The sequence below is a fragment of the Puma concolor genome, chromosome E4 (assembly GCF_028749965.1).
Source record: "Puma concolor isolate L17-30 chromosome E4, mPumCon1.1.hap2, whole genome shotgun sequence".
NCBI classification, from domain to species: domain Eukaryota; kingdom Metazoa; phylum Chordata; class Mammalia; order Carnivora; family Felidae; genus Puma; species Puma concolor.
Genome location: NC_141683.1, coordinates 56,963,189 through 56,983,529, shown reverse-complemented (window position 1 = coordinate 56,983,529; position 20,341 = coordinate 56,963,189). Strand labels below are relative to the sequence as shown.

The following is a 20,341-nucleotide window of genomic DNA, read 5'->3' as shown; positions in this document are numbered from 1 at the left end:
TCCGCAAGGCCAAGGACTCTTGTTTTCCACTTCAGCAACCTCCCTAACAAAAGACACAATTCCACCACTCTTCTGCTGTCGACCCATCTAAAGAAAACACAAGTCTTGGATTAATTCACCTGTTGTGTAACTGAGCTAATTGTGAATTTGCTCCTCGGTGAGATACAGAAAGAGACCACACTAGCTGGAATCGTCACACAAAGGATACTTTATTGGATGCAACTAAGGAATCATGGGTAATAACTTCCAAAGCTGTGATGCTCCGAGTGGGGGTGAGTGGGTTTCTTTTATTTAGGGGTAGGATAAACATTCAAGAGGGGAGTTTGGTCACCACACGTAAAGGTGGGTATAAGGTTGCTCACGTGTACTTAGGAAACATGCTTATACACGCATCAGATGCTACCTCATTAATAAGGAGATTTGTGTCCCCTTTGGGCAGAGATTTCAACATCATAACTGGATAGATTTAACCACCGGACACTCCATAATTCCTCTTTTTAATTTTTTTCCTTCAAAGACATGATTTTTTTTTATTCACTTTTCAACTTTTTTCTGTTTTGACAGTCTGGCTAAAAACGAAAGCACATTTCAGAAATTAAAATTTTTAGTGGTGAGCCTACCTACTTTTTATAATCCAACTTCATGAGCAAATTGGATCTGAATCAGGCTCTTCCCCTTCTCTGAAATAAGACATTTGATTCAGCGACCTCACACAATATTGTCCTGCCACTCATTGCTGACGGGGTAGCAAGTGTAGCCGCATCCGCTAGTCTGCATATCCCGGGTCCAATCTATTAGATGTAGTCATGTTTCACCAAATTCACATGAATTTAAACTTACTGATCCTTATTTTATCTACAAATATGTATCTTTTAAGATTATTTCCATTATTTAAATGCTTTTCAAATATGTAAATGCTTTTCAAATTAAATGATTAAATAAACATTATTTAAATGCTTTTCAAATATGTAAATGCTTTTCAAATTAAATGATTAAATAAACAAAGTTTGAAAGATGAAGATAGGACTTTGCAGAAGCCCCAACCCAACTGTTGGAAGAGATTAAATACCCCCAACACCAGCACTACTCTGCATCTGATGCACTAAACTCTACTCGCCACAAACTCCTGCCTCTCCTCTCTGTCACTCTTTTTAGGATTTTGTCCTACATCAATTAACACTTTTACTGAGTACTCTTTGTTTCAAGATTCTGTGCTAGGCATTGAGGATATCACCATGAGTATATGTATTCCCTTCCTTTGAAGATTTTAAAGGGTAATTGCAAAAACAAAACAAACAGGAAATTAAATAATAATGCAAAAGATAGTAATAACAGTGCAAAATAATAAGCAAGGCAGAACATAAAAGGTTGTCACAAGAAGGGTGCCTGGGTGGCTCAGGTGGCCGAGCGTCCCACTCTTGATTTGGGCTCAGGTCATGATCCCAGGGTCATGGGATGAAGTCCCATGTTGGGCTCCGCACTCAGTGTGGAGCCTGCTTAAGATTTTCTCTCTTTCTCCCTCTGCCACTCTCCCTGACTCCCTCTCTCCCTCTCTCTCTCTCTCTCTCATATAAAAAATTTTTTAAAAGTTGCTACAAGTTGGGGAAAGAGAGTCAGAGAGGGAACTGGTACTTTTGAGAACCTGTTGGGGCGCCTGGGTGGCTCGGTCGGTTAAGCGTCCGACTTTGGCTCAGGTCATGATCTCGCTGTCTGTGAGTTCGAGCCCCGCATGGGGCTCTGTGCTGACAGCTCAGAGCCTGGAGCCTGTTTCATATTCTGTGTCTCCCTCTCTCTCTGCCCCTCCCCTGTTCATGCTCTGTCTCTCTCTGTCTCAAAAATAAATAAACATTAAAAAATAAATAGGGGCGCCTGGGTGGTGCAGTCGGTTAAGCGTCCGACTTCAGCCAGGTCACGATCTCGCGGTCCGTGAGTTCGAGCCCCGCGTCAGGCCCTGGGCTGATGGCTCGGAGCCTGGAGCCTGTTTCCGATTCTGTGTCTCCCTCTCTCTCTGCCCCTCCCCCATTCATGCTCTGTCTCTCTCTGTCCCAAAAATAAATAAAAAACGTTGAAAAAAAATTAAAAAAAAAAAATAAAAAAAAAAAAATAAATAAATAAATAAAAATAAAAGAACCTGTTTTATGCCAGGCTCTGTACCAGGTGGTTTTACAGCCTAAGCATTTCTAGATGGCAACAAGCTTTGTTAATTAGCATTATGTAACTAATGCTATTCCCCTGAGTTTCATCTGAGCCTTCAGAATCTTGATCATAATAGAAAATAGCCATTTAATGTAGGAATTTACTATGAAAACACAATTCTATCAAGTTTGCTGCTATTAATATCCCCATTCTATAAAAGAGAAAACAGAAGCTTGTAAACATTAAGTAATTTGCCCAAGGTCAAACATCCAGTAGCTAGAAGAAACAATTTTTTAATTCTAGACTTTATACAAGTCACTCAAGAACTTCAGAGTATCTCAAACCCACACTCTGGAATAAGAACCAGATGGCTTTCCCTTAGCTAAGTTAAGCATAAATACAAGTAGCACTACCTTAAAAGACAGGAAGCAGGGTCTTTATGTGAATGGGCAGTTGCTCCCTGCTGAGGAGCTGGTCAAAGTAGCCTGTGTAACCAAGGGACCAAATCTAGTGTGGTCTGGTCTGATTTGTATGATCCTTAAACTCAGCAGTTCTCATGCCCGGGGAAGAGTTTTGCTTTCTTTCCTTTCAGAGCCAGTGGGGGAGTAAGGCGTTACAAGGCGTGTGATTCATTCTTGGACTTCACCCTTTGCTTCTGACCCAGTAGGTTTGGGATGAAGCCTGGGCATGGGAATCTGCTTTCTTTTGTAATCCCTTCAAGTTCATTTTGGTGTTCACACATGTTTAAGAACCTTTAATGCCCTAAAGCATGTTTCAGGGCAAAACGGATTAGGTTTAGCTTCGGTGTAAGTGATGAAATAAAGGCCACTTTCAGCGATTCATCACTTGATTTCTCAAGCTGTTTGCTCATTTCCACTAAGACCTACAAAATGCACTGCTTTAACCGAAGAAAGCTCCTCTTAAACAGAAGAGTGTGTTTTTTGGTGCCTATATTTTCCTTACCAGCTGTGCTTTCTTCCAGAAAGATGCTTTGCTGCTCAATGAGTATGTGTGCAAAAATACTGTCTGCCAAGTAGCATATGCCTCTGTTTCATATACATCAGCTAATTTATCCCTGTGGCCACTTTTTGCAGTAGTGTCCGTTCTTACTTTACTGATTAAAAAAAAAAAAAGATTTGGGAAAGAAATAACTTTCTCAAGGTCATGCAGCTAATATACGCTGGAGCTGAGTTTCAAACCAGATCTGTGTGATTCTAAATCACTCTCCTTTGATGTTTTCCTCTTGGTCTTCATTTTCTTTCCTGCCCATATCTTGAGCCCCATCGTGTTACCCACAGGCATCTCTGAGTCTTATTCCTGGTTCTGAAGACTAGGGAAGTTGAACCTTGGTGCCAGGTAGATTCCTACCTAGAATTTTCAGCTTATATATGAGCCTTTGGAGAATTCATTGGTTTGATGCACACTAAAAAGATGAACAAGTTTGCTGTTTGGTAACTTTGCCTTTCATTTTAGAGACTACGCATAAATATTATCTAATGTTTATGCATTCACCTTCTTCCTACCTAATTATGGCTCTGAGACCAATTCCCACATTTGTTGGGGGAAGGGGGTGCCCTACACCACCAAGCAATTCTCTGGACACCATCTGGGTGTCCTACAATCCAATTCAATTCTGATACTATCTCCCAAGAGATGGCCATCAGATCACACAGGTTATGAATTCAGTCCTACAAGACTGCCACCTCCCCACTTCAGAGGCTGGTCACAAGCCTCTGTTACCTGTTGTTACCTGTGCTTCTGTCCAACCGGCTACAGATTGGAGGTTCCCATGACTCCCCCCTTGGGTTAAGTGTTTTACTAGAGCAGCCCACAAAACTGAGAGAAATGTTTTTCATAATAAATTACCAAAGAAGACTAAATTATAAAAGAATATAGCCCAGGCAGACAGAAGAGATGCATCAGGCAAGATAGGGGACAGAGTGTGGAACTTTCATGCCACTCTTCACAATCTCCACTTATTTGCCAACCCAAAACTCTCTGAGCCAGTCCTTTTGGCTTTTTATGGAGGCTTCATTATATCATCGTAATTGATTAAGTCATTAGCCTTTGACAGGGGGCTCCAGCCCTTCTCCCCTCCCAGGAGGTAAGAGAACAAGAATTCCGACCCTCTAAGCACGCAGTTGGCTCCTCTGGCAACTTGCTGCCATTTTTAGGTGGCCAAGGGATTTCCAAAAGTCACTTCCTTAACATGACAAAAGACACTACCACTCTCACCTCTTAGCAAGTTCCAAGGGTCTTAGAAACTCTGTGCCAAGAATGAGGATGAAGATTAAATTATATATTTCTTATTATAAATCATAAATTTAAATGCTTGCTTTTTATTATAAACATTGATGTATTTCCCAGGAATACAAGGTCTCCAATTAGAAAGAAAATCTTTCTGTTACCAGACTTTTTTTTTTTTCCAGGTCCAATCAAACCCCCTAGCAATAATGTCACCATGGATGATATTATCAAGAGAGAGAAGGACAGTGAGAAGAAGTACAATAATATTTGTCAAAGTTTCATAACTTTAAATGGGCTTGACTGTAAGGCAGACTGCTAAAGACCATAGTCTCTTCTGCTGTCCTGGGCTTCTGATTCTAAAATTGGACCTCATTTCTAAAACCTCAGACCATTCAGTAAATAACCTGGTGAGAATATACTATGCATTGGACATTGGGCTAAGAGTTGTGCTAAGATGAATCCAAGGAAGAATAGAAAACATGACTCCCACATTCTGCAATGAATTTTTAGAAATGAAATATCATTATGCAATGACAATGATAATGTAACTAAGGCATAATTGTGTCAAAGTAAAATAAGATGAAGGTCAGGCTTGAAGATCCCCTGAGCAGACAAAAACAGGTAAGCACTTAAGCAAAACTTAACCTAGCTTACTTCATGAATGTAAGGGCAACTGAACTTGGATTATTTCTTGTAAATGTCTCTACTAATCATAAATGAAACCTGTCATCTTCCTAAAATGGTATGTCAATCACTTTTAACCAATCCCCTGCCATCTGGAAACTTCTATTGCAATAATCATTGTAATAATCACTACCATCATCATCATTGTAAAGGTTAAACAACTTCCTTGCTCGCACTTATAAATCACCCTGTAACAGCATGTCTCTAAGCTTCAGGCCACTTTTGGGTTTGAAGTCTCCCTGTTCCAAGACTATTTTGTTTCTCACTCAATAAGATATTCATATCAGGTAAAGCTCTCTAGATTTTCTTTTAACAGTAGATAATCAGTACAGTGAAAGTTGAGATGTCAAAATAAGCAGGTGCTTCTTTGAGCCTAAGTAAGTCCTTGCAAAGAAAAGGAAAAAAATCATTCTACTATCAAATAGCTGTACTATAACAACTTTGACTTTTATCATGGCAGAAAGTGCTAAATTATGTGCTTAAACAGGGTTCTTTTTGTTGTCTGCTGATAAGATCAAAGATGGTTTGGATCTCTTGTAGAACCTTCAGAAGTTGAGCCAGCAAAACTAGGTTTCATGTAAGTAAATGCAAGCTAATCTTCAAACCAACTTGATCCACAGATAAAATCCACAGTAATCACCACTATAACATTTTCATCACTATATGTAACATTTTCATAATCTTCAAGCTTTCAACAGCAATTTCAATTTCTTTTTTTGTTTGTTTTCACATGATGACTTCTGTGAAAGTGGCTTCTGTGTTACTTATGGGCCAGTAAGTGTTGGGTCTCGTCTTGATGTGATCGGGTTTGGGAGGGATAGGGAAATGGAAGAGTATTTATTTGAAAACTTACCAATGATATCTTAAATTTTAAAGATATACCACTGATGGCAGTCAGTTAGGAGTAGAACTGGAAAGTAGCCACAAAGAAGATCACTTGAATAGAAATTGCACGAGGGAATGGATCCTTGATGCTCAGAATATTAGCTGGTGCACAGTAGGCGTTCATTTACTAGATTAATGACTGTGAAAAGTACACATGACTGTAGTTCAAGATACAAATGAAAGGCATCATTCTCCTTGGTTATAAGTTCCAACCAGCTCTGTGAACCTTACCTATTTGCTCTTCTGCCTATTTAATGTCATCCAACTCTGCACACTGGACAGTGTGTGTGTGTGTGTAAAAGTGAAATTACCTACTTATGTGTCTGCCTTCTCTGCTAGATTCTATACCTGGTATCATATAAATCTTTATATCTTTGGGGCACCTGGGTGGCTCTGTCTGTTAAGCATCCTACTCTGTATTTCGGCTCAGGTCATGATGTCATGGTTTGTGAAACTGAGCCCCGCATCAGACTCTGAGCTGACAGTGCAGAACCTGTTTGAGATTTTCTGTCTCTCCCTATTTCTCTGCCCCTCCCTGGCTCATGCTGTCTCTCTTTCTCCAAAATAAATAAATAAATATTAAAAACAAACAAACAAATAAATAAATCTTTATATCTTTAGCAACTAGCTCAGTGCCTGACATATCATAAGAGTTATGAATATTTGTTGAACTAGTCAATGACAGTTTGAATAAATCTTTTAACATCCTTCACATTTTTTTGGTCCAAAAATAAGGTAAGTGGGTTGATCTATAAGTGGTTCTCAGTGAACCACTATGTGGTAGGAGCATCTAGAAATGTACAGAGACAGCTTTTTTGTTTTCCTAATGCCACAGAGGTCTCACTGGCCCTTCTGACCAGGTCGCAGGCAAGTTAAATACACTGCAATCACTAGGCTAGTCCCACACACTGAAGAATTGCTCTGCCCAAAATATAATAATGAGGCATTCAGAATTTCATTCCCTAAAGTCTTTTCTAGTTCTGAAACTCTATGATTGTAATATTTTAAAAATTACTGTTTCAAAATGCAGACACAAATATCGAGTTAACATCAGCTAATAAGGCTCCTGATTTGTTTCCTATTTGCCTTCAGGTATGTTCCTGCCTGGCACATTGCTCTCAGATACAGTATGTGGACTACATGAATGAAAAGGCCAGTTTTTCTAGTGTGAAACTGAACTACTGTCCCTGCTCCTCAGGGATCCCAGACTAGCCTGGGAAATCTTTTCTGGCCCTTGCATACTAACCTCATTCCAGTAGATAGGATCTGGGAAATGCAATAGGGCCAAAAGGATCTCTAATCCCTTCACCCCCAAATGTCGATCAAAGCCCCCAAGACAAGGAATCTTCCTCTCACGAGCCATAAAATTGATCTTCCTTATTCTCTAAGCCTCCTGCTCTAGAAGGTTCTGAGATTGCTGCCATTTTCCTGGTGACTTAACTTATTTGTAATTTGTGTAAGATAAGCTCTTCCTCACGTAATCACAGCCCTTTGATTGTCCGGCTCCTAGGATAATAGTAGTTGCAGAATAATGACCTTGCCCTTTTGTAAAGGTAAACACCAGGGGGAGGGATCAACCCCTCAGAGCCTGTGGGTAGATCTGACTTTTAAGTCAGTGTTTCTCAACAGTTCATCCAAGAGTCAAAAATCACAGTGATTCACAGCCAAACTCCGTTTCACCCTCCTGTTCCAATGTTCACTTGCTTGTTAGCTCCAGGATGAAATTTACAGTCTTTTTCCTAAGTTGCAGAACACTTAATTTTTTTTCCTGATCAGAATATTTTCACTTCAGTTTTCTTTATTTTTTAAATTTCGTCTATCGATTGATTGATTTGGTCCTAGCTCTTTCATCCATTCACATATGATTACCTCACACGAAAAAGCATATTACCAACTTGATATATATCCATTCATATTTCTCTCCCTAATCAAAATTCATTACAGATTACATGAGTGATTGTGTGTGTGTGTGTGTGTGTGTGTGTGTGTGTGTCCATACATATACAGAATTGTTAAAAATCATGGTTTAGCTTTCAAATTAGGATCATGTCATAAGCACTTTTCTATGTTTGGTTTTTGGGTTTTTTTGTTTGTTTGTTTTGCTCTCTAACACTTTATGGGGTGTTTCTCTAAGTCATCTGTTATAGCTCTAACTCACACTTTTTAGTACCTGCAAAAAATTTCATGGAAGGGATAAAATAACTTATCCACTTCTCTAACAATAAGCATCTATTTTGTCCTCAGTTTTTTGACACTTTGACAATACAGAAATAAACTTCTTCATACAATATGTAGAAACGTGCTTGTGTTTTCACTTCTCTAAGATAGATGCCCAAGAATAAAATTGCTAGATCAAACACGATGTATCTTTTTTTTTTTTAAAAAAAAAAAGAAAAACTGGGAGCACTTTATCATCATGATTGAAGTTAACAAATGATAAACCCAATAAAGGAAATGTTTTATATAATTTTACGTCACTGATCCAAGACCTACAGATACAGGAAACAGATAGAAAACAGAGGAAAACACATACATCTTTGGAAATGAACACAGCATTCCTGTGGAGGTGAAACTTAAAATACAGAACACTTCTTAAGTTTGTAGCTCAAGTGCAATGGATTGCCTCAGCCTAACTTCACACTGCCTGCACAAGATGTCCCTTCCTGACTTGAGATGTTAGCTTCAGAATATGTACACTGAAGAGGCTGCTATCTCTGGAATGTTCCACAGGAGCACTAGGGATCCAGTCTGAATTTTCAAAGGCCATTGTCATTTCATACAAGCCTTTCATCCATTAAGGACGACATAGCGTCACCAGACTTACCCACCACATCTCTTGTGAGTCATTTAGAAGGCAAAAACGAAATGTCTTTGAAATACAGAGCAAATCCTACTTCTCTCTGAGGAAGTGTTAGAGAGATTGATAGGACCAGATACTCATCTCTGTGTACCAGTTGGCAGATGTAGATTTGATGATGGTATCTGCAACTCCAATGGAGCAGACAGCGCTCTCAGTATCCCTCTGACCCTCAACAAGTTATAGCTCGGGGCAAGCTGGCCAAGCCAGCCTGCGCGCTCCCCCCAGCACTGTGTCAGAAGACTTTAACGCCTGAAGACATAAGCCACCGTAGTTTTTAGTAGGGCACTCCAGGGTCATCATCCAAGTAGCAGTGTGTAACATCGTTCAGTAGGGAAAATGTGTAGGACAATTTAACACAGTCTGACCCACTCACACAATCCTATCTACTCTCAGCAAACAAAGACATGTTTTAGCTCGAATCTGTTCCGTCCTAATCTTAGCCACTACGCTGAGACTTCATACATCCAAACAGCAAAGCATAATATGATGACCTCTAAGTCAATGCTTATTCTGGATTCTAGTAGCAGACTTCTTAAAACTAACGTGAATTGGAGGTCAACCTGTTGAGCATCCCTTTATTATTATTGGCCAACTAGCCACCTTCCTTGTGACTATACCGCTTACAAGCTTAACTGGATGTAACCTTCTTAAATTACGAGTCCTTGTATATTTATTACTCCAGTCTTCCAAACCAGAAATGGAGACAAATTTCTCCCCACGGCCATCAAGGAAGGAGCCCTCAGCTCCACCATCAGCACCCGGAGTTGAAATTCTACTTAAACTATTCCTTGTGTGGTTATATGTAAACAAGAAGCATTATTGTCATATTGTATGTTGATATTGAGGAAAAATATTAAAAATTCACCCACTATGTACATCATGCATTATGTGATCCACCACATACTATTTTATCAGCATATACATGTTTAATTATACATAATACTATATGTAATTGTACATTAAACTACCTGCCCCATTCACATAACCATGTACATTATTTATCTTACATAATACATATCATACATAAAACCCCAGACAACATGAGTAGTATATGCTACATATCACCATTCACATCACATAGGATATCACATTATTGAGCATCCAGAGCCAATTGAGTCAAATTAATCCTTGCCACCATGTTTATCATGGCCATTATCTTAATCACCAAGTGTTGAGGAACTAGCAACCTACTCACATTATACCCATTCCCTCTCTGGCCCCATAATAGGTTGGGGTTTTTAATGGAAAACTATACCTGGCATCTGGTTCTTACTTCAGGACAATTCCACCCAAAATCGTCCATTCATTACCTTAAATAAGACATCCCAACGAACCAGTGACTAATCATCTCATGCTCACATAACTGTGGTGCCATACATTTGGTATTTTTTAATTTGGGGAGGCTGTCAAAGGCCTCAACACAGTCAAGCAACTTGTAGCTGAGCTTAAATTGAATATTACTTACCAACATCATAACCCTATGGTATCAATTAGTTAATGCTTGTAGGATATATAAAAACTTAATTATAAATTTGTACACATATTATCATCAAACAAAATTAGCTTAGCAAACCTCCTCGTCCCCCAATAGACTTTTAACTGTAAATAATATATGTTTATCTTGCCAAACTCCCAAAATAAGACTCTCTAACATACAAGGCCTAAATAATCTTAATTATTCCATAATTTGTATATTTTCTCCAATTATAGTCTCAACCAAAACATATTCTAGCCCAACTCCTAATTAAATAAAATTTTAAGACACTAAAAATTTTCCAAATATTAGGCTTAATGAGCTAATTATTTTTTATTCTTTATTAAGTTTAATCTCACCCCTTTGAAAAACTGATACAGCAGTTAGTATTTTGAAAATAAAATATTTGGAAAGGAATTTTTCTAGATATGATTTAGTTAATGAATCTTAACAATTAAAGCCAGGCACTGAAAATGCCTAGATGAGTTTATAAAACTCCATAAACTCATAGGCTTTGTCCCACTATTTCTACTAATTTTGTATCAAATTACACAGGCAAGTATATGCATCCCAGTGAGAATGCCTTCCAGATCTGTGAAGATAAAGGAACAGGCCTCAAGGTCAATAACAAGGAGTTCATTATGCCTTGCTTAACCACACACCCATGAAACACAGCAGTGATAAAAATTGTTATAAGTGAAAGTTTGACTAATTTATATTAGCTTACTATTAGAGTTGGTAAATTTTGTGCCAGCCACCACAGTCATACAATTAACCCAAATTAATAAAATTTGGGGGTAAAGCATGTTTAAGAAAATTTAATAATAAAGTTAAATTCTGATTAAACTACAAGAAGCTGCGACTAAAATCAAAACAACCTGCAGAAATGACTTTGATATTTCTGGTTACACAATAGCTAACTGAGATCCGAACTGGGATTAGATACTCCACAATGCTCAACCCTACACCCAGATAATTAATATAACAAATTACTCGCCAGAGCACTACTGGCAGTGTCTTAAAACTCTAACAACTCGGAAGCCTGTTCTATAATTTATAAACCCAGATAAACCTCACCACCTCTTGTTAATCCAGACCATGAACCACCTTCCTCAGCAAACCCTAAAAGGGAATGATAGTAGGCAAAAATATCAGCATAGAAATATAGGTCAAGCCATAGCTTACGAGGTGGAAAGAATGGGCCATTTACTCCACTTCGAGAAGATTAAATACCGTGCAAAAGCCTGTATGAAACTGAAGACTAAGGAGGAGTTAGTAGTAAATTAAGAACAGAGAGCTTCATTGAATTAGGCCATGAAGCAGGCGCACAATCATCCATCACACTCCCCAAATGTTAATTTCATTTTTTTAAGACTATTTATAATTATCTAACACATGAAAAAAGACAAGTGTGTTTGGACAAACCAAGGTGTAAATAAAGCATTTGGTTTACCCTCCGGAGATTTCATCTTAAAATGACTGCTTTGAACTAAAGCCAGCCAAAACTTAGCTAAACCTAACAATAATATTTAAATGCAACAAGACATTTATTTACAAAGGCGAATATAGGGGAGAGGAATCTTAATGGGTGCTATGGAGGAGATAGCGCAAGAGAATGATGAAATAAGTGTTTAAAGTAGTAAAGAGCAAAGTTTGCCCGTTTATCTTTTGCATCATGAATTGACTAGAACAATTTTGACAAAGAGAGCTTAAGTCAGAACATCAGACTACAACTTGCAGACACTTTAAGGAACAAACTCATCTATTTGGCAAAACAGTGACAAGATCTATAAACACAGGTAAAAAGCCTGATGAGCTGGGAGATAGCTGACTCTCCAGTTCAACTTCAGTGTTACCCAGGGGCTTCTGGGTGGCTCGGTCGATAGAGCATCCAACTTCTGCTTGGGTCATGATCTCACAGTTTGAGAGTTTGAGCCCCATGTCGGGCTCTCTGCTGTCAGCGCAGAGCCCGCTGTGGATCCTCTGTCCCCCTCTCTATCTCTGCTCACGCTCTCTCTCTCTCTCAAAAATAAAAAAATAAAATAAAATTACCCAAATTAGTTCAACTTTACAATTACCCAAAAAAGTATGGGGCGCCTGGGTGACTCAGTCAGTTAAGTGTCCCACTTCAGCTCAGGTCATGATTTCATGGTTCATGAGTTCAAGTCCCTGGAGCCTGCTTTGGATTCTGTGTCTCCCTCTCTATCTCCCACTCCTTCACTCACGGTCTGTCTCTCTCTCTCAAAAATAAACATTTAAAATAAAATAATAAAATAAAATAAAATAAAATACCCAAAAAAGTATTAAGTCCTACATAAATTTAAATGTTAATTTAAAAAGGTACAGCTCTTAGGACATGGGAAATAACCTTCTTTAGAGGTTTTTACAGTATTTACAATATTTTACAATATTTACAAATCCACAGTTGCCTTAAAAGGCAAATATTTAGAGTTCTTATTGACAATAAGGTGCCAATAAGGTGACAACCTCAATGCCAGACCAGAATATCCCAATGTTGTAACTACTATCAATGGTCCTTCTGTTCAATGATTAAAGTTTCATATGATTTGAGTTCAAACTAGAGCAATCCAGATTGATTTCTATTTCATATTTTCCCCCCAGGAAAAGACAAGAGAAATGAGGCCAACCTGAGAAAAGTGCCTTCGACCGAATATATGATATACTCTTCATCTAATTAATTTCTATCAGCCCTGCTCTTGGTCTGGGTAAGTAGAAGTCCGGTAACCTCATAAAACTTGAACCTTTATAACTAGGGGTTCAAATCTTCTTCTTCTTAACAGTACATTCATGGGGTGCCTGTGTGGCTCGGTCAGTTAAGCCTCCGAATGCAGCTCAGGTTATGATCTCACAGTTTGTGAGTTTGAGCCCCAAATCTGGCTCTGTACTGACAGTGTGGAACCTACTTGGATTCTCTCTCCCTCTCGCTCTGCCCCTTCCTGTCTCGCTCTCCCTCTCTCTCTCTCTCCCTCAAAATAAATAAAATTTTTAAAAAGGTATATTTATAATTAATCTTCTGTTAATTATTCTCCCCCCCCACTTTTTTTAATCTAAATTCAAAGTAGTTAACTTACAGTGTAGTCTTGGCTTTAGGAGTGATTCATCTCTTACATATGACACCGAGTGCTCATTCTGAAAAGTGCCCTCCTTAATGCCCATCACCCATTTAGTCCATCATCCCATCCACCCTCCCTCCAGCAATCCTAAGTTTGTTCTCTATATTTGAAAGTCTTTTATGGTTTGCCTCCCTCTCTGTTTCTGTCTTATTTTTCCTTCCCTTCCTCTATGTTCATTGGTTGAGTTTCTCAAATTCCACCTATGAAGACCTAAATGTGAGATAGGAAACCATCAAAATTATAGAGGAAAAAACAGGGAGCGACCTCTTTGACGTTGGCCGCAGCAACTTCTTACTTGACATGTCTCCAGAGGCAAGGGAAATAAAAGCAAAAATGAACTATTGGTACTTCATCAAGATAAAAAGCCTCTGCGCTGCAAAGGAAAATCAACAAAACTAAAAGGCAACCGATGGAATGGGAAAAGATACTTGCAAATGACGTATTAGATAAAGGGATAGTATCCAAAATCTATAAAGAACTTACCAAACTCAACATCCAAAAAACAAATAATCCAGTGAAGAAGTGAGCAAAAGACATGAATAGACACTTTTCCAAAGAAGACATCTAGATGGCAAACAGACACATGAAAAGATGCTCGACATCACTCATCATCAGGGAAAAACAAATCAAAACCACAATGAGATACCACCTCACCCCTGTCAGAATGGCTAACATTAACAACTCAGGAAACAACAGATATTGGCAACGATGTGGAGAAAGGGGAACTCTTTTGCACTGCCAGTGGGAATGCAAACTGGTGCGGCCACTCTGGGAAACAGTATGTATGTTCCTCAAAAAATTAATAGTAGAACTACCTTATGACCCAGCAATTGCACTACTAGGAATTTATCCAAATGATTAAAACATTCAGTTTTGAAGGGGCACAAAAACCCCAATGTTTATAGCAGCACTACCAACAACAGCCAAAGTATGGAAAGAAACCAAATGTCCATCAACTGATGAATGGATAAAGAAGATGTGGTATACATGTATATCATAGAATATTACTCAGTGATGAAAAAGAATGAAATCTTGCCATTTTGCAACAATGTGATTGAACTACAGGGTGTTATACTCAAGAAATAAGTTAGCCTTCTGTTAACTATCCTTATTTTACTTGCTATAGTTCTTTTCATATTAACTGAATGAAAAGTATTAAGTTATGTAGAACTTCATAAAGGACGAAATATTGTTGGTCCTCATCATCTATTTAAACCCATCACCAGTGCCTTCAAATTCTTTATCAAAGAATATTTACGGGGCGCCTGGGTGGCGCAGTCGGTTAAGCGTCCGACTTCAGCCAGGTCACGATCTCGCGGTCCGTGAGTTCGAGCCCCGCGTCGGGCTCTGGGCTGATGGCTCGGAGCCTGGAGCCTGTTTCCGATTCTGTGTCTCCCTCTCTCTCTGCCCCTCCCACGTTCATGCTTTGTCTCTCTCTGTCCCAAAAATAAATAAACGTTGAAAAAAAAAATTAAAAAAAGAATATTTACAATCATTGACATCATCAATAATTATATCATAGCACCAATCCTAGCCCTTACAGTAGTCTTAACAATATGTATTTCGCTACCCATACTATATCCACTAATCAACATAAATCTAGGTGTATTATTCATATTAGCTGTAGCAAGTCTACCTGTTTATTCTATTCTCTGATTGGAATAAGCTTCAAATGCAAAATATGCCCTAATTGGTGTAGGCTGAGCAGTAGCACAATTTCATATGAAGTAACACCAGCAATTATTCTATTATCAGCACTACTAGTAAATGTATCATATACATCATCAACCTTAATTATTACTCAAGAGTATTTTCTTTTTTTGAGAAAGAAAGAGAGAATGAGGGAGGGGCAGAGAGAGAGGGAGGCAGAAGATCCAAAGCAGGCTCTGTGCTGACAGCAGAGAACCCAATGAGGGGCTCAAACTCACAAACCATGAGATCTTAACCTGAACTGAGGTCAGAAGCTTAACCGACTGAGCCACCCAAGGGCCTTTCAAGAGTGTTTATGATTAATTTTTTTCTTATCATGACCACTAGACATAATATGATTCATTTCAACTCTAGCAGAAACCAGCTGGGCCCCCTTTGCCTTAAGATAGAGAATCAGAATTTGTCTCTGGTTTCAGTGTAAATATGTAGCAGGCCCATTTGCTCTATTTTTTTTTTTTCTAGCAGAAATATGCCACCATTATCATAACAAATACTTTAACAATTCTTTTGCTAGAAGCATTTCACAATCCTTATATACCAGAAATGTATACAATTAACTTCGTTATCGAAACCTTTCTTCTTTCTGATATGACCAACTTACACATCTCATACGAAAAAAAATTTCTTATACTAATGTTAGCATTATGCATATGATACATATCAACTCCCATTATTATAGCAAATGTCCCACCACAAACATTAAAAATATGTCTGAGGGGCATCTTGTTGGCTCGGTCAACTGAGTGTCCGACTCGATTTCGGCTCAGTCATGATCTCAAGACCATGGGATTGAACCCCATATCAGGCTCCACGCTGAGCATGGAGCCTGCTTGGGATTCTGTCTCTCTCTCTTCTCTGCCCCCACCCCCCTCTTGTGCTCTGTCTCTAAAAATATATAATAATGATAAAATAAAATAAAATAAAATAAAATAAAATAAAATAAAATAAAATAAAATAAAAAAATTTTAAATAATAAAATGTCTGATAAAAGAATTGCTTTGATAGAGTAAATAACAGAGGCTTAAACCCCCTTATTTCTAGCATTATAGGGGTTGAACCTAATCCTAAGAATTCAAAACTCTCCATGTTACCATAATACATCATATTCTATGTTAAGGTCAGCTGAATAAACTATAGGGCCAATACCCCCAAAATTGTTTATATTCTTCCCATACTAATAAACTCGCTTATCTTTAGTATTATATTATTTACCATTATTACAAATACCATAATCATTATATTAAGCTCACACTAATTAATAATCTAAATTTGTTTCAAGATAAATATAATAAACCACATTCCAATTCTAATTAAAACTTATAGTCCATGATTCATAGAAGTATCCATTAAGTATTTCCTAATAACAAACAAGCTACCACATCTCTACTTCTCATAATAGTTATCATTATTAAATTAATATATTCTGGTCAATGGACAATTACTAAAATTTTTATTCCACAGCATCCTTTATTATTACAGTAGCCTTTATTATAAAACTTGAACCTTCCCCATTCCACCCTTGAGTACCAGAACTTACACAAAGTATTCCATTAATAATCAGACTTAATCACCTTATCAGCATGACAAAAACTTACCTATCAGTTTTATATCACATTTCACCATCAATTAATCTATTATTAACAGATCATAAGTTTACTATATTACTATATAGTATTACTATATTATTAACAGATCGTAAGTACCACTTCCTTTGATCCTGAAGGAGGAGATAACCCAATTTTATCTCATATCTATTCTGATTCTTCAGTTACCTGAAGTATATATTCTTATTTTACCTGGATTTGGGATAATTTCACATATTGTTGTATATTACTCAGGAAAACAAAGGCTTTTGGATATGTAGGGATAGTATGAGTCATGTTATATTGGAGAATCAGAAGTTACTAAAGGATTTTCAACTGCACAGGAGGTCAGTGCCCTTGACCCCGACATCGTTCAAGGGTCAACTATACTTGCAACACTGGTATTACACGTGGTACTTTGGCGAGAACAGTACACTCAAGTACCACACACAAGTTAAGCAATAAAAGCAATATGTAGACATTTTATTCAGTAGTATTAATTTCTGAGAACCTCTCCCTTTCCTGATGGGCCCTTTCTGTTCTGTTTCATTTACATCTAGCTCAGAATCCTTGATTTTCCTCCTGTTGGGGCCCATTCCTGCCTTTAGATTTGGTGGCTCATTTTGGCTTTGTTATCTTGATCTTTACTGATTTATACAGAGTTTGACTTGATTCTCTTTACTTCTTGACACATTAGGTAGGAACTCTTCCTTCGTTCTGACCTTTGTGACTGCAATCCCTTTTAGGCTAGGTGCTAGCCATATGTCACCTTGGTTTCCTCCTCAGGGTAATTCTGATAATTTACCATCTATGAGATGCACTTTTCTGTGTATGTGAAGTGTCAAACATTCATTTATTCAAGAAAAAAAATTTTTTTCTACATTTGATCTTCAACAAACACTCTGACTCAGATCTAAATGTATCTAGAAACATAAATTTTTCTTTGCTCTTCTGTTTATTCACACGTTTAAATAAGAATACTCAGTGTTAGAAATCAATGATGTCTCATGAAGTAAAATTTCGTTTTTGGGTGTAAAACTCTTTTGAAGGAAATTTATATAACTGTGGGACTGGTTAGTTAAGGAGTTGCTTGACTTAGATTTGTCAGTATTTTGTTGGACTTTTAAACTTTCATTTTACATCATTCTTGGTCATTATTGTACCTCACTGGGATTTATGATCTCTGTATGTGAGCAGATGAATAAACAGATGGAAATGATAACTAAATGGTAGCCCTGGAGAATGGGTGTAGTTCTCAGACAAGCCTCCACTCACTGATGGTTAATTCTGGCTTTCCTGAGTTCTGAGGTGGGCGGGAATGTGGTGAGCACTTACTAGAGGGGGGATCCATCAGGGTGGGCAAATTGAATTTGCAAGAGGCATGTTCACTTGGAAATTCTCTTCCCTAGAAAATTCCTTAAAAACAGAACTATCTGTTCATACTTTGAAGCTTTTTAATAAGACCACTTCACAGAAGACCCGCAATACCTTGAACAATGATTCGCTAGAATAATGTTTCTCCAAAGAAGGGGCAGGCCTGTGGCCAAATCTGGCCCCACTTGTTTTTGTATGACTTGCAAGCCAAGACAAGCTTTTACATTTTCAAACAGTTGGGGGGAAAAATCAAAAGAAGACTAATATTTCATAACATGTGAAAATTACATGAAACTCAACCTTCAGAGTCTACACATAAGTTTTATTAGAACACATCTGGGGTGCCTGGATGGCTCAGTCACTTAAACTTCCAACTCTTCATATCAGCTCAGGTCATGATCTCATGGTTCATGAGTTTGAGCTCCTCTGCCCTGACAGGGGCTCTGCGCGGACAGTAAAGAGCCTGCTAGGGATTCTCTCTCTCGCTCTCCCTCTGTCCCACCCCCCGCCTCTTTCTCTCTCTCTCAAAAATAAATAAACATTAAAAACACACATACAAACACACACACATCCTTGCCCATTGATTTACATATTGTCTATGGCTATTTTCAGCTACAATGGCAGAATTAAGTAATTCCAACAGAGACTGACTATATGGTTCACAAAGCTAAAACATCTGCTATCTGGCCCCTCGCAGATAAAGTTTGTCAGCCCCAACTCTAGACCTTATGTGAGGAAAGCAGGCACTGAATCCCCCTGGGTACATACAAAATGAACATCTCTATGCAGTTAAGGAGACTGAACAAGTCAGGAAATAGAGAAAAGACGGTGAGCTGGTAGTCTCAGTGCTTAACTTGAACATTCCTTCAGGAAATCTCGGTTGTCAATCCTCTTCACTGAAGCACTCACATTCAAACCGCCACCTGGAAACCTGAAACTGTGGGTTAGAACAGCCGTCAAAGCTAGTGCATTGGGAATGGAGCCAGGAATTAAGAGTAAACTGGGGACATACCCAATATGCGTCCCTCCATGGAGTGCCATACCCTGCGCTAAATTGCTCTAACAAATATTCTCTCTAGCTGGCCCTGTTCCAGAGAACAGGAAGGAAACAGCATTAAAGGTTTGGAAAAGAGGGGGCAATGAAGCAAGAAAAGCTAGGATGAGGTGCCCAGGAGAGACAGGGGGCAATAAACGTGTCCTCCACCGACAGAATATACACTCCTGCGAAGGGCAGAGAGGGGAAGAGTGGCCTTTTTCACCTCCTGGAGAAAGAAAACAACATCAGAGGCCAAGGTGGAATTGGGTGTGTCCCGCCCTTCCTTAGATGAATAAGGCTACAGGAACGTTCCTGAGAAAGCGATCCACAGTCTTTTCTTGCACTATAGTTTATGTGGCATGAAAACTGAAAAGAGCTGTATGAGAAATGAGATAAAACCACGCGGTCCGAACTGTAGCCCTAAAAAATTTAGTGAACCCCATGATTTAAAAAAAAAAAAACTTACCAACAATCCACATTTACCATTTAGTAATTGCTAACTACATGCCACATATGTGTATATGTACAAATATATATACATCTATAAATATATATATATACATAAATATACTGTAATCCTTGCAACAACTGAGCAATACAGATGGTAGTAGTGAAGTATCCCTATTTCATTAATGAAGAAACCAAGAATTAGAGGGGTTAAATGACTTGCTCAAAGCCAAACAGCTGTAAGAGACAGAATGAAGATCTGAAGTCTCTCCGTCCAGTTAACCACGTTTACTTTACAGATGAGCACTGCTACCATCTTCAAAAGACATAAAAAAGCAGCTCCTCAAAAAATTAGATATATGCCAGTTTCTGCTAAGTATCACCTGCTCAATTAAGGGATTACCTGGGTAGAATAATTGAGGCGTCATAATTTTAGTTGATATAAGAAAATGCTCGATGGGGAACCAATTTTTAGCAATTTCACTGTATTTCATGAGTGGGAGTTAGCTTGCTTGGTCCTAGCCAATATAATTTTACCTGGTAGTAATGGATCAATTTATTAAACTTGATCTTTTCCAGGATGGCACACTGTCCCAGAATCAAAGAAATACAAGTTTGTGAAATCCAAGCCTTTGACCACAAAGGTCAAAAGAGAGAACGGGAGGAAGGAGCAGAGAACACCCATTTTCACTGCTGGGATATCTCAATTAAGCAGCTAGGTTTCTACAGTGTTAGGGGGCGCTACTATGAGATAACCCCCCCCCCACTAAA

At 38.3% G+C, this 20,341-nt stretch overlaps 1 long non-coding RNA gene across 1 annotated transcript in view; it reads right to left on the bottom strand.

Annotated features, from left to right (window-relative positions):
- Positions 1-20,341, bottom strand: part of LOC147572700 (uncharacterized) — a 300,233-nt gene that overhangs the window by 240,812 nt on the left and 39,080 nt on the right. The gene's annotated exons all lie outside the window — the stretch shown is intronic.